This window comes from Triticum aestivum, chromosome 2B (assembly GCF_018294505.1).
Source record: "Triticum aestivum cultivar Chinese Spring chromosome 2B, IWGSC CS RefSeq v2.1, whole genome shotgun sequence".
NCBI classification, from domain to species: domain Eukaryota; kingdom Viridiplantae; phylum Streptophyta; class Magnoliopsida; order Poales; family Poaceae; genus Triticum; species Triticum aestivum.
The window spans coordinates 422703161-422714782 of record NC_057798.1 but is presented as its reverse complement, the minus strand read 5'-3'; the positions used below and the strand labels follow the sequence as shown (position 1 = coordinate 422714782).

General features: G+C 44.4%; 1 long non-coding RNA gene across 1 annotated transcript in view; it reads left to right on the top strand.

Moving 5' to 3' along the window:
• LOC123045270 (uncharacterized) overlaps positions 1-10562 on the top strand; it is a 21044-nt gene extending 10482 nt beyond the window's left edge. Inside the window, exon 5 of the long non-coding RNA XR_006421226.1 lies at positions 10478-10562. This is a non-coding gene — a long non-coding RNA (uncharacterized lncRNA). The remainder of the gene's footprint in view (positions 1-10477) is intronic.
• Positions 10563-11622: the final 1060 nt, after the last annotated feature.

Sequence of the window (11622 nt, the reverse complement as noted above, 5' to 3'; positions counted from 1 at the left end):
GGACTACTTCTTTCTTCCTAAAATTCTTAAATAATCCAAAACTGATAAAAATTGCCATTAGAGTTGTTTTGGAGTCGGTTTACTTACCGTACCACGTACCTATGCCTTTTCGGAGTCTGAAACATTCTGGAACGTGTCTCTTATATATTCCTCAGGGGTTATGGTTTCAATGATATTAGTTTCAACATTGATAGAATTACCTGAAATATAATGTTTAATTCTTTGACCATTTACCACTCTCGGATTTGTGCCTTCGAAGTTGTTGATTTTTCTGGCACCAGAACGATAGACCTCCTCGATAACGTAGGGACCTTCTCATTTTGAGAGAAGTTTTCCTGCAAAAAATCTTAAACGAGAGTTGAATAATAACACATAATCTCCTACGTTAAACTCACTCTTTTGTATTCTCTTATCATGCCAGCGTTTGACTTTTTCTTTGAAGAGCTTGGCATTTTCGTATGCTTGGGTTCTCCATTCATCAAGTGAGCTAATATCAAATAACCTTTTCTCACCGGCAAGTTTGAAATCATAGTTGAGCTCTTTAATAGCCCAATATGCTTTATGTTCAAGTTTAAGAAGTAAATGACATGCTTTTCCATAAACCATCTTATATGGAGACATACCCATAGGATTTTTATATGCAGTTCTATAGGCCCATAATGCATCATCAAGTTTTTTGGACCAATTCTTTCTAGATCTATTCACAGCCTTTTGCAAAATTAATATGAGCTCTCTATTGCTCAACTCTACCTGACCACTAGACTGCGGATGATAAGGAGATTGCTATTCTATGATTAACATCATACTTAGCGAGCATCTTACGGAAAGTACCATGAATAAAATGTGAACCACCATCAGTCATAAGATATCTAGGGACCCCAAACCTCGGAAAAATAACTTCTTTAAGCATTTTAATAGAATTGTTATGATCAGCACTACTAGTTGGAATAGCTTCTACCCACTTAGTAACGTAATCAACAGAACCTAAAATATGTGTATAACCATTGGAGGCAGGAAAAGGTCCCATATAATCAAAGCCCCAAACATCAAACGGTTCAATAACAAGAGAATAATTCATAGGCATTTCTTGACGTCTACTAATGTTACCTATTCTTTGACATTCATCACAAGATATGACAAACTTACGAGCATCTTTGAAGAGAGTAGGCCAATAAAAACCAGATTGTAGTACCTTGTGTGCAGTTCTATCTCCAGGGTGGTGTCCTCCATAGGATTCAGAGTGACACTTGCGTAGGATTTGTTCCTGTTCATGCTCAGGCACACAACGTCTAATAATACCATCTACTCCTTCCTTATAAAGGTGGACCATCGCAGAAGTAATGTCTTAAATCAAAAAAGAACTTTTTCTTTTGCTGGTATGTGAAACTAGGCGGTATATATTTAGCAACAATGTAATTAGCAAAATCAGCATACCAAGGAGCAGTACGAGAAGCATTGACAACCGCTAATTGTTCATCGAGAAAGCTATCATTAATAGGCAGTGGGTCATCAAGAACATTCTCTAACCTAGACAAGTTGTCTGCAACGGGGTTCTCAGCTCCCTTTCTATCAATAATATGCAAGTCAAATTCTTGGAGAACGAGAACCCATCTAATGAGTCTAGGCTTAGCATCTTTATTTTCCATAATATATTTAATAGCAACATGATCAGTGTGAATAGTAAGTTTGGAATCAACAATATAAAGTCTAAACTTATCACATGCAAACACAACTGCTAAGAACTCTTTTTCAGTAGTAGCATAATTTCTCTGGGCAGTATCAAGAGTCTTACTAGCATACTGGATAACATTCAATTTCTTATCGACTCTTTGCCCTAAAACAACACCTACAACATAAACACTAGCATCGCACATAATTTCAAAAGGTAAATTCCAATCAGGTGGCTGAATAATAGGTGCAGTGATCAAAGCTTTCTTAAGTGTTTCAAATGCTTCTACACAATCATCATCAAAGACAAAAGGAATATCTTTTTGCAATAAATTAGTCAGAGGCCTAGAGATTTTAGAAAAGTCCTTAATGAACCTCCTATAAAAACCGGCATGACCAAGGAAACTTCTTATACCTTTTATGTCCTTGGGACATGGCATCTTTTCAATAGCACCAACTTTGGCTTTATCAACTTCAATACCTCTCTTGGAGATCTTGTTCCCCAAGACAATGCCTTCATTAACCATAAAGTGACACTTTTCCCAATTCAGGATGAGACTAGTGTCTTCGCATCTCTGCAAAACTCGATCAAGGTTGCTCAAACAATCATCAAAGGAGGATCCATAGACGGAGAAATCATCCATGAATACCTCACAAATCTTTTCACAAAAATCAGAAAATATAGCCATCATGCATCTTTGAAAGGTAGCAGGTGCATTACATAAACCAAAAGGCATACGTCTATAAGCAAAAGTACCAAAATGGCAAGTAAAAGTAGTTTTAGATTGATTCTTTACTGACACAGGTATTTGAGAGAAGCCAGAATAACCATCTAGAAAGCAAAAATATGTGTGTTTGGATAGCCTTTCTAGCATTTGATCAATAAAAGGTAAAGGGTAATGATCTTTCTTAGTAGCTTTATTTAACTTACGGAAATCAATTACCATCCTATAACCTGTAATAATTCTTTGCGGGATCAATTCATCTTTATCATTAGGAACAACGGTAATACCTCCCTTTTTAGGACACAATGGACAAGGCTTACCCATTCACTATCAGCAACAAGATAAATAATACCTGCCTCAAGGAGCTTTAGTATCTCCTTTCTTACCACTTCTTTCATTTTGGGATTCAATCGTCTTTGAGGATCTCTAACTGGTTTGGCATCTTTCTCCACTAAAATTTTGTGTTGACATAACGTGGGACTAATGCCCTTAAGATCATCCAGAGTATATTCAATAGAAGCTCTGTGCTTCTTCAGAGTTTTCAATAATCTTTCTTCTTCTTTCTATGAAAGGTTAGCACTAATAATAACATGATATATTTCTTTTTCATCAAGATAAGCATACTTAAGATTATCAGGTAAGGGTTTGAGTTCAAACACGGGATCACCCTTGGGTGGAGGGGGATCCCCAAGAATTTCAACGGGAAGGTTATGTTTCATCACAGGTTCTTGTTTAAGGAACACTTCATCTATTTCTTCCCTTTCCTTCATAAACATATCGTTTTCATGGTCTAACAAATATTGTACTAACGGATCAGTTGGAGGAATAGCAATGGAAGCAAGACCAATAATTTCATCCTTACTAGGTGGTTCCCTTTCACGAGGTTGTCTACTAAACTTAGCAAAATTGAACTCATGAGACATACCATCTATGCCAACAGTGATGATATTCTTTTCACAATTAATCTTAGCACTAGGAGTATTCAAAAAGGGTCTACCAAAAATAATGGGACAAAAATCATCTTGTGGGGAACCAAGAACAAGAAAATCAGCAGGGTATTTAATCTTCCCACACAAGACTTCAACATCTCTAACAATCCCAATTGGTTTAATGGTGTCCCTATTAGCAAGCTTAATAGTAACATCAATGTCTTCTAATTCAACAGGTGCAATATCGTGCATAATTTCTTTATAAAGATCATAAGGTATCGCACTAGCACTAGCACCCATATCACATAAGGCGTGCCTACAACAGGTCTACGTGTCTTAGTATCGGGTCTAGCAATATTAGCAGTTTCACCCAAGAAAGAGATAACATGCCCATCTAAGTCCTCATCCAAGAGATCTTTAATCATAGCAATACCAGGTTCAACATTAATTTGCTCAGGAGGTGTATAGGTCCTAGTATTACTCTTACGAACAACAGTCGAAGCTTTAGCATGATCTTTTATCCTAACAGGAAAAGGAGGTTTTTCAACATAAGCAGTAGGAATAATAGGGTCACTATATGTAATAGTCTTTTCTTCGACTGTAATAGGTGCAACTACTTTCACTTCAACATGAGGATTATATTTAAACCACTTCTCTTTAGGGAGATCAATGTGAGTAGCAAAAGTTTCACAAAAAGTAGCTACTATCTCAGAGTCAAGTCCATACTTAGAGCTAAATCCACGGAAAGTATCGGTATCCATAAAAGATTTAACACAATCAAACTTAGGTGTCATACCTGACTCCTTACCATCGTCGGAACCCAAATCTTTAGAGTTGCGTTTAATTCTTTTCAATAAGTCCTATTTAAAATCAATAGTCTTCAGCATATAGGAACCAGCACAGGAAGTATCGAGCAAGTTGCGATTATCAAGAGAAAGCCGAGCATAAAAATTCCGAATAATCATTTCCCGAGAGAGCTCATGATTGGGGCATGTATATAACATTGACTTAAGCCTCCCCCAAGCTTGAGCGATGCTTTCTCCTTCGCAAGGACAAAAATTATATATGTAATTACGATCACGATAAACAAGGTGCATAGGATAGAACTTCTGGTGAAATTCCAACTTCGCTTATAATTCCAAGATCTCGTATCATCACATAGCCTATACCATGTCATTGCATCTCCCTTCAAAGATAAAGGGAAGACCTTCCTTTTGACAACATCATCGGGAATACCTGCAAGCTTAAATAATCCACAAACTTCATCCACAAAGATAAGGTGTAAGTCGGGATGCAATGTTCCGTCTCCTGCAAAAGGATTAGCTAGCAGTTTTTCTATCATACCCGAAGGAATCTTCAAGTGAATATTTTCATAAAGTTCAGTAGGTTGAGGAGCATCTATTTACTCTTCTGGTTGAGGTGAAGATACCCCAAACAAGCCCTTCAAAGGATTAGTTTCCATAGTGACAAGTAACAGAAAATTTCAGCACACTATATAAATGTTTCCTTACCAAGTTCCACTCACCAAGAGCACTACGCTCCTCGGTAGTGGCGCCAGAAAAGAGTCTTGATGACCCACAAGTATAGGGGATCTATTAGTCCTTTTGATAAGTAAGAGTGTCGAACCCAACAAGGAGCAGAAGGAAATGATAAGCGGTTTTCAGTAAGGTTTTCTCTGCAAGCACTGAAATAGTAGGTGATAGATAGTTTTGTGATAAGATAAATAGTAACGAGGAAAAAGTAAATATAATAAATAAAGTGCAGCAAGGTGGCCCAATCCTTTAGGTAGCAAAGGATAAGCCTGGACAAATTCTAATAATGAAGAAGGAGCTCCCGAGGACACATTGGGAATTATCGTCAAGCTAGTTTTCATCACGTTCATATGATTCGCGTTCGGTACTTTGATAATTTGATATGTGGGTGGATCGGCACTTGGGTACAGCCCTAACATGGACAAGCATCCCACTTATGATTAACCCCTATTGCAAGCACCCGCAACTACAAAAAGGAGTATTAAGGTAAACCTAACCACACCATTAAACATATGGGTCCATATCAACCCCTAACGAAGCAACACATAAATTAGGGTTTAAGCTTCTGTCACTCTAGCAACCCATCATCTACTTATTACTTCCCTATGCCTTCCTCTAGGCCCAAATAATGGTGAAGTGTCATGTAGTTGACGTTCACATAACACCACTAGAGGAAAAGACAACATACATCTCATCAAAATATCGAACGAATACCGAATTCACATGACTACTAATAGCCAGACTTTACCCATGTCCTCAGGAACAAACGTAACTACTCACAAAGCATATTCATGTTCATAATCAGAGGGGTAATAATATGCATAAAGGATCTGAACATATGATCTTCCACCAAGTAAACCAAATAGCATCAACTACAAGGAGTAATCAACACTACTAGCAACCCACAGGTACCAATTTGTGGTTTTGATACAAGATTGGATACAAGAGATGAACTAGGGTTTTGAGAGGAGATGGTGCTGGTGAAGATGTTGATGGAGATTGACCCCCTCTCGATGAGAGGATCGTTGTTGATGACATTGGTGATGATTTCCCCCTCCCGGAGGGAAGTGTCCCTGGCAGAACAGCTCCGCCAGAGCCCTAGATTGATTCCGCCAAGGTTCCGCCTCGTGGCGGCGGAGTTTCGTCCCGTAAGCTTTCCCACGATTTTTCCTAGGACAAAACCCTTCATATGGCATATGATGGACGCCGGAGGCCCACCAGGGGGCCCACGAGATAGGAGGCCGCGCCATACAGGGGGGGGGGGGTTGCCCCCTGTCTCATGGACAGGATGTGGGCCCCCTGGCCTATTTCTTTCGCCCATAAATTCTTATTAAATCCAAAAAGTTGTTTCGTGGAGTCTCAGGAATTTTGGAGTTGTGCAGAATAGGTTTCCAACGTTTGCTCCTTTTCCAGCCAGAATTCCAGCTGCCGGCATTCCCCCTCTTCATGGTAAACCTTGTAAAATAAGAGAGAATAGCCATAAGTATTGAGATATAATGTGTAATAATAGCCCATAATGCAATAAATATTGATATAAAAGCATGATGCAAAATGGACGTATCAGGCGCCGCCCTCGTCTTCAGGGTTCTCGATCGATGCAGTCTGGAAGGCGCGCTCGAGAGCACATCGCATCCTTCTCTTGGCATGCGACTGTGATGACGCCGCCGCTTCCTGGCATCTTGAGGACGTTGTAGCCGTGGTGCGTAGCTGTCATGAACTTGGCAAGTGTTGGGTACCCTAGGATGGTGTTGTAGGGTAGGCAGATGTCACTAACGTCTAAGTCGATGAGCTCGGTGCGGTAGTTGTTGCGCTCGCCGATGGTGACACGGAGGTGGACCTGCCCTATCGGGTGTGTAGAACCATCGGTCACTCCTGAAAATGGCTTGGTTGGGTGAAGCTGGTAGTATGGCACTTGGAGCCTGTTGAACGTCTAAATAGATAGAACATTGAGCCCTACTCCGCCATCGATAAGATTCTTGGTGATGATCACGTTGCTGATGATGGGGGAGCAGAGCATAGGGAGCGCGCCAGCGGTGGCCGTGCACTTAGGCTGGTCTAAGGAGCTGAAGGTGATGGCGCACTTGGACCACCTGAGAGGGTGAGTTTCTTCAGGCTTGGGGAGCGCTGCATTCACCTCGCGCGCGAACTGCTTGAAGACGCGGTGGGAAGCCAGGGCCTATGAGCCGCCCAAGATGCAGGCGATGGCTCGAGGCTCCTAGAAGCCCCCACCCCCCTCGTCCTGGTGGTGATCTTCATTCCTTCTTGGTGGTGGGGGCAGAGGAGGCAGAGCTGCGTTGCCCTGAGGGCGCTCCTCACGAGGCTGCTCCCTCTAGGCATCCTCACGAGGTTGGCCCTGCTAGCGGTCCTCCCGAGGCTTGCCCGCCACTCCTGACGGTGGTCGCGTCCGTCTCAGCGTCCTCCACCTTGGCCACTGCCACGACCATAGCCTTGATCGTTGCGCTCGAGGCGTTAACTGAGGCACTCATCGTGGAGGGCCTTGAGCTCCTAACAGTCATTGGTGTTGTGGCTGTGAATGTTGTGGAAGACGCAGAATGGCCGGTTGCTCTTGGCTGACTTGGGGTGGTCGTAGCCGCGCTTCGTCTCTGGTTCGGCCGCAAGCACGGCCGGCCCCTTACGCTTCACGTCCTTGGCCTTGGCCTTCTTGTCTTTTGGATCAGCATCGGGGAGCTCGAGGAGGGAGAGGCGCCCTTCCTCAGGCCTCGCGCACTTGTTCGCCATGTTGAACATCTCCAGAGCTGTGTAGAGATCCTCACGGATAGTAAGCTCCTCCTTCATCTTGACATCACGAACGCCATCAGTGAATGCTGAAATGATGGCCTCGTCCGACACCTTGGGAATCTTGAGGCGTACGTTGTTGAAGCGCTTGATATACTTCTACAGGGTCTCTCCAGGTTGCTGCTTGATGCGATGCAGGTCACCCGCGGCCGGCGGACGGTCGCGAGTGCCCTGGAAGTTGGCGATGAAGCGGCCGCACATCTCTTCCCAGGAAGAAATTGACCCCTCGGGTAAGTTCAGGAGCCAAGAACGCGCGCCATCTTTGAGGGCCATCGGGAACCAGTTTGCCATGATCTTCTCGTCACCGCTGGCCGCCTCAATGCTTAGCTCGTAGAGCTGCAGGAACTCGGCGGGGTCGGCGGTGCCGTCATAGCGTGGAGGCAAGTCAGGCTTGAACTTGCTCGGCCAGACGACGTTGCGGAGCTCCGGGGTGAACGCGCGGCATCCTGCAGTGGCCACCGGAGGTCGTCAAGGGGGTGGAAACTGGTCCTGGTGCATGCGCACCGCCACCTCCTGCGGCGGTACGCGGGCCTGGTGCTGGGGTGCTAGAAGTACGCGTGCTTCTCCTTGAGGTCGCTGCACCACCTGGCAGCTCACATCCTCTCGAGCTGGCATAAGGCGCGGCGGGTCGCGCCGTGGTGCTGCGCGCATTGGCCCAACGATGGCGCCCTGGGCCGGAGGTGGTGGAGGAGCCCCGTGCACCATGTCGCCCGCTGTAGGAGGCTGCTAAGGCAGTGAGCGAGTCAGATCGACGGAGCCCCTGTGCGCGACGCTGACGAGCTCAGCGGTCCGCTCGAGCCACTCCTCGTAGAGGTCCGGGCGGTAGCGAAGGAGCTCTCGAGCCATAAGCAGAGCGGTCTGCGCGTCCGCCTGGCCGCGACGCGCGTGGGAGAATGAAGCTGCTGGGGTCAGTGACGGAGTAGCGGTGCGCCCGTCGCGACGCACCGACGGGTGCAACGATGAAGCTTGCTGCTCATGGCAGGCAGGGCCCGTGGCGGCGTTAGCCACCAGAGATAGAGCACGACGGGCACAACCATCGCCCGCCGGAGCCATCTGAGCAACACGGGCGGTGACTACGGCCCAACGCTCGACGCGATCTCGACATGCGTCAGCCATGGAGGTGTCGGAGTGGCAGGAGACCGGTCGACGGAAGAGCAGATCCGACGCACCCCTACCTGGCGCACCAAATGTCGGATTACAGGTTCCGCAAACCCTTGAGAGGTTCGAACTCTGGGGTGTGTGCGGAGATCTCAATCTACCCAGCCTGCTTACTCACGATCCTCCTAGGCCTAGCGCGACAAGCTCAAAGAGACAAAGAGACACATCAGTTTATCCTGGTTCGGGCCACCTTGCGGTGTAATACCCTACTCCAGCGTTTTGGTGGATTGCCTTGGAGGGCTGAGGATGAACTAGTATAATGGATGAGCTGGCCTCAGGAGGTGAGGTGTTCTTGATCTCAAGAGAGCTGGTGAAGTGGTCGGGTGAGAATGGATCCCATCCCCCCTATGGTGGTGTCTAAGTCCTATTTATAGTGGCCTTGGTCCTCTTTCCAAATGTTGGCGGGAAGGGATCCCACAACGGCCGGATTTGAAAGGGGACAAGTAGTACAGCTTATCCTGACAAAAGTAGTCTTTGCCTGCGAAAAGCCTCTGGTCATGACGCTGTGGTGGGCTCGTCGATGACCTCCGTCCTGCCGTCTTGGCGGTCTTGGTCTTGTTGCACCAGAATGGAAACCTTTGGCTGATTCCTCGGGACTCCACGCCTGCGATCTGCCTCCCTTGCACCAAAGACGAAAACTGCGCTCAGCGCCCGCCTGGCCTTGGTCGTCATGGATCACGTCAGCTAAGCCTCATGAGGTAAACCTTGCATAGAACTATCCGTCCCTCGGGAGCCAGCCTGAGGAGGTCGATCCCCTCGGGGGTCTTGGCATTGTCCGCCTCGCGAGGCTTGGCCCCTCGCGAGGGTCTTGAGTTGTTGATGTTGAAGCTGGGCCGTACCAGGCCGTCGATGGAGCCACGTGGTGGGCCGCAGGTAGGTAGGGCTGGATACCCCCATATTTAGGACACCGACACAATCCCTACTCCTCGCATTGATATCGATTGTAATGCCTCTCCATTTCCTAACGATCCAACGAGTTGATGCGATCATATCTTCCTTTTTGGCTTCTCCTATATGTCTATACCACCGCACTCTATTCCATCCTAGTGCTAATATCAATGGCTCACGCTCATGTATTGAGTGGAGTTGAAAATGCTGAAGCACGTTAAAAAGTACTCCCTCTATCCCAAAATATAAGAGCGTTTTTGACACTACACTAGTGTAAAAACGCTCTTATATTTTGGGATGGAGGGAGTATGATACAATTGCTTGGTTTGACACTGGGGTGCTCATGATTTGTATTTATACGGTGAAGGTGGAGTCATGTCATGCTTACATAATTCAATGAGTAGGGATACCATTCGTTGAGCATCATATATTTTAAAATAGTAATGATTATGTTCTTATATTCATGGATATTATTATGTTGATATCAATTACTTAATCATTTCACAATATTTATACTATAAATAGATTACATGATACCCATGACATTAGCATTCAACATCAAAAATTCTGGTTTTATCATTTATCTACTCGAGGACTAGTAGGAATTAAGCTTGGGGATGCTGATGTGTCTTCAACGTATATATAATTTTTGATTTTTCATACTATTATATCACCAATCTTAGATACCTTATATTCCATTTTATATCATTTTTTGGGACTAACCTATTAACTCAGTGCCCAGTGCTAGTTGCTGATTTTTTCTTGTTTTTTGGCTTTTCAGGAAATCGGTACCAAACGAAATCCAAACACGATGAAACTTTATGATGATTTTCTATAGACCAAAAGGGACCCTAGAACATTCAGGAGGAGGCCAAAAGATCTATGGGAGAGCCACCTGAAACATTTTTTTTTGTCGCCGCAAGCTTCTGTTCTTTCGCGATCTCATCTAGAGGCCTTTTCCGGTACTCTGTTGGAGGGGAAATCGATCACGAAGGGATTCTACATTCATCCTTGTTGCCTTCCAATGATGCGTGAGTAGTTCACCACATACCTACGGGTCCATAGCTAGTACCTAGATGACTTCTCTCTCTTTGATTTTCAATATGATGTTCTCCTCGATCTCCTTGGAGTTCTATCCAATGTAATTCTCTTTTGTGGTGTGTTTGTTGCGATCCTATGAATCGTGGATTTATCAGATTATTCATTAAAGTAGTTGAGTCTTTGCTAAACTTTATTATGCATGATTGTTATGGCTTTCTGTTTCTCTCGATCTATCCGTTTGGTTTGGCCAACTAGATTGATTTATCTTCAGTGGGAGAGGTGCTTTGTAATAGGTTTAATCTTGCGGTGTCCTCACCTCGTGATAGAAGGGGTAGCGAGGCACGTATTTTTATTGTTGTCATTAAGGGTAAATGACGGGGTTTGATCATATTACTTGGTTTTATTTTGTCTACATTATGTTATCATACTTCATGCATTACTCTATTTGTTATGAAGTTAATACGTAGAGAGGCAAGCATAGAAGCGCTCTCGAAGTGGAGTAATAGTAGTAGATGTAGAATTGTTTCGGTCTACTTGTCACAGATGTAATGCCTATATACATGATCATTGCCATGAATAACATCATAATTATGCGCTTTTCCATCAATTGCCCAACAGTAATTCGTCTACCCACCTTATGCAATCTTTATGAGAGAGAAGCCTCATGTGAAAACTATGGCCCCCAGGTCTACTTTTATTATATTACAAAAACCAAAAATACCTTCCTGCAATTTATTTACTTTTAATTAATTTTCAAATTAGGTATCTATCACTACTAGATCTAATCCTTGCAAGTAACGACTTCAACGGGATTGACAACCCTCTTGCCCGCATTGGGTGCAAGTATTTGCTCTTGTGTGTGTGCATGTATTGTTCACTAGGATT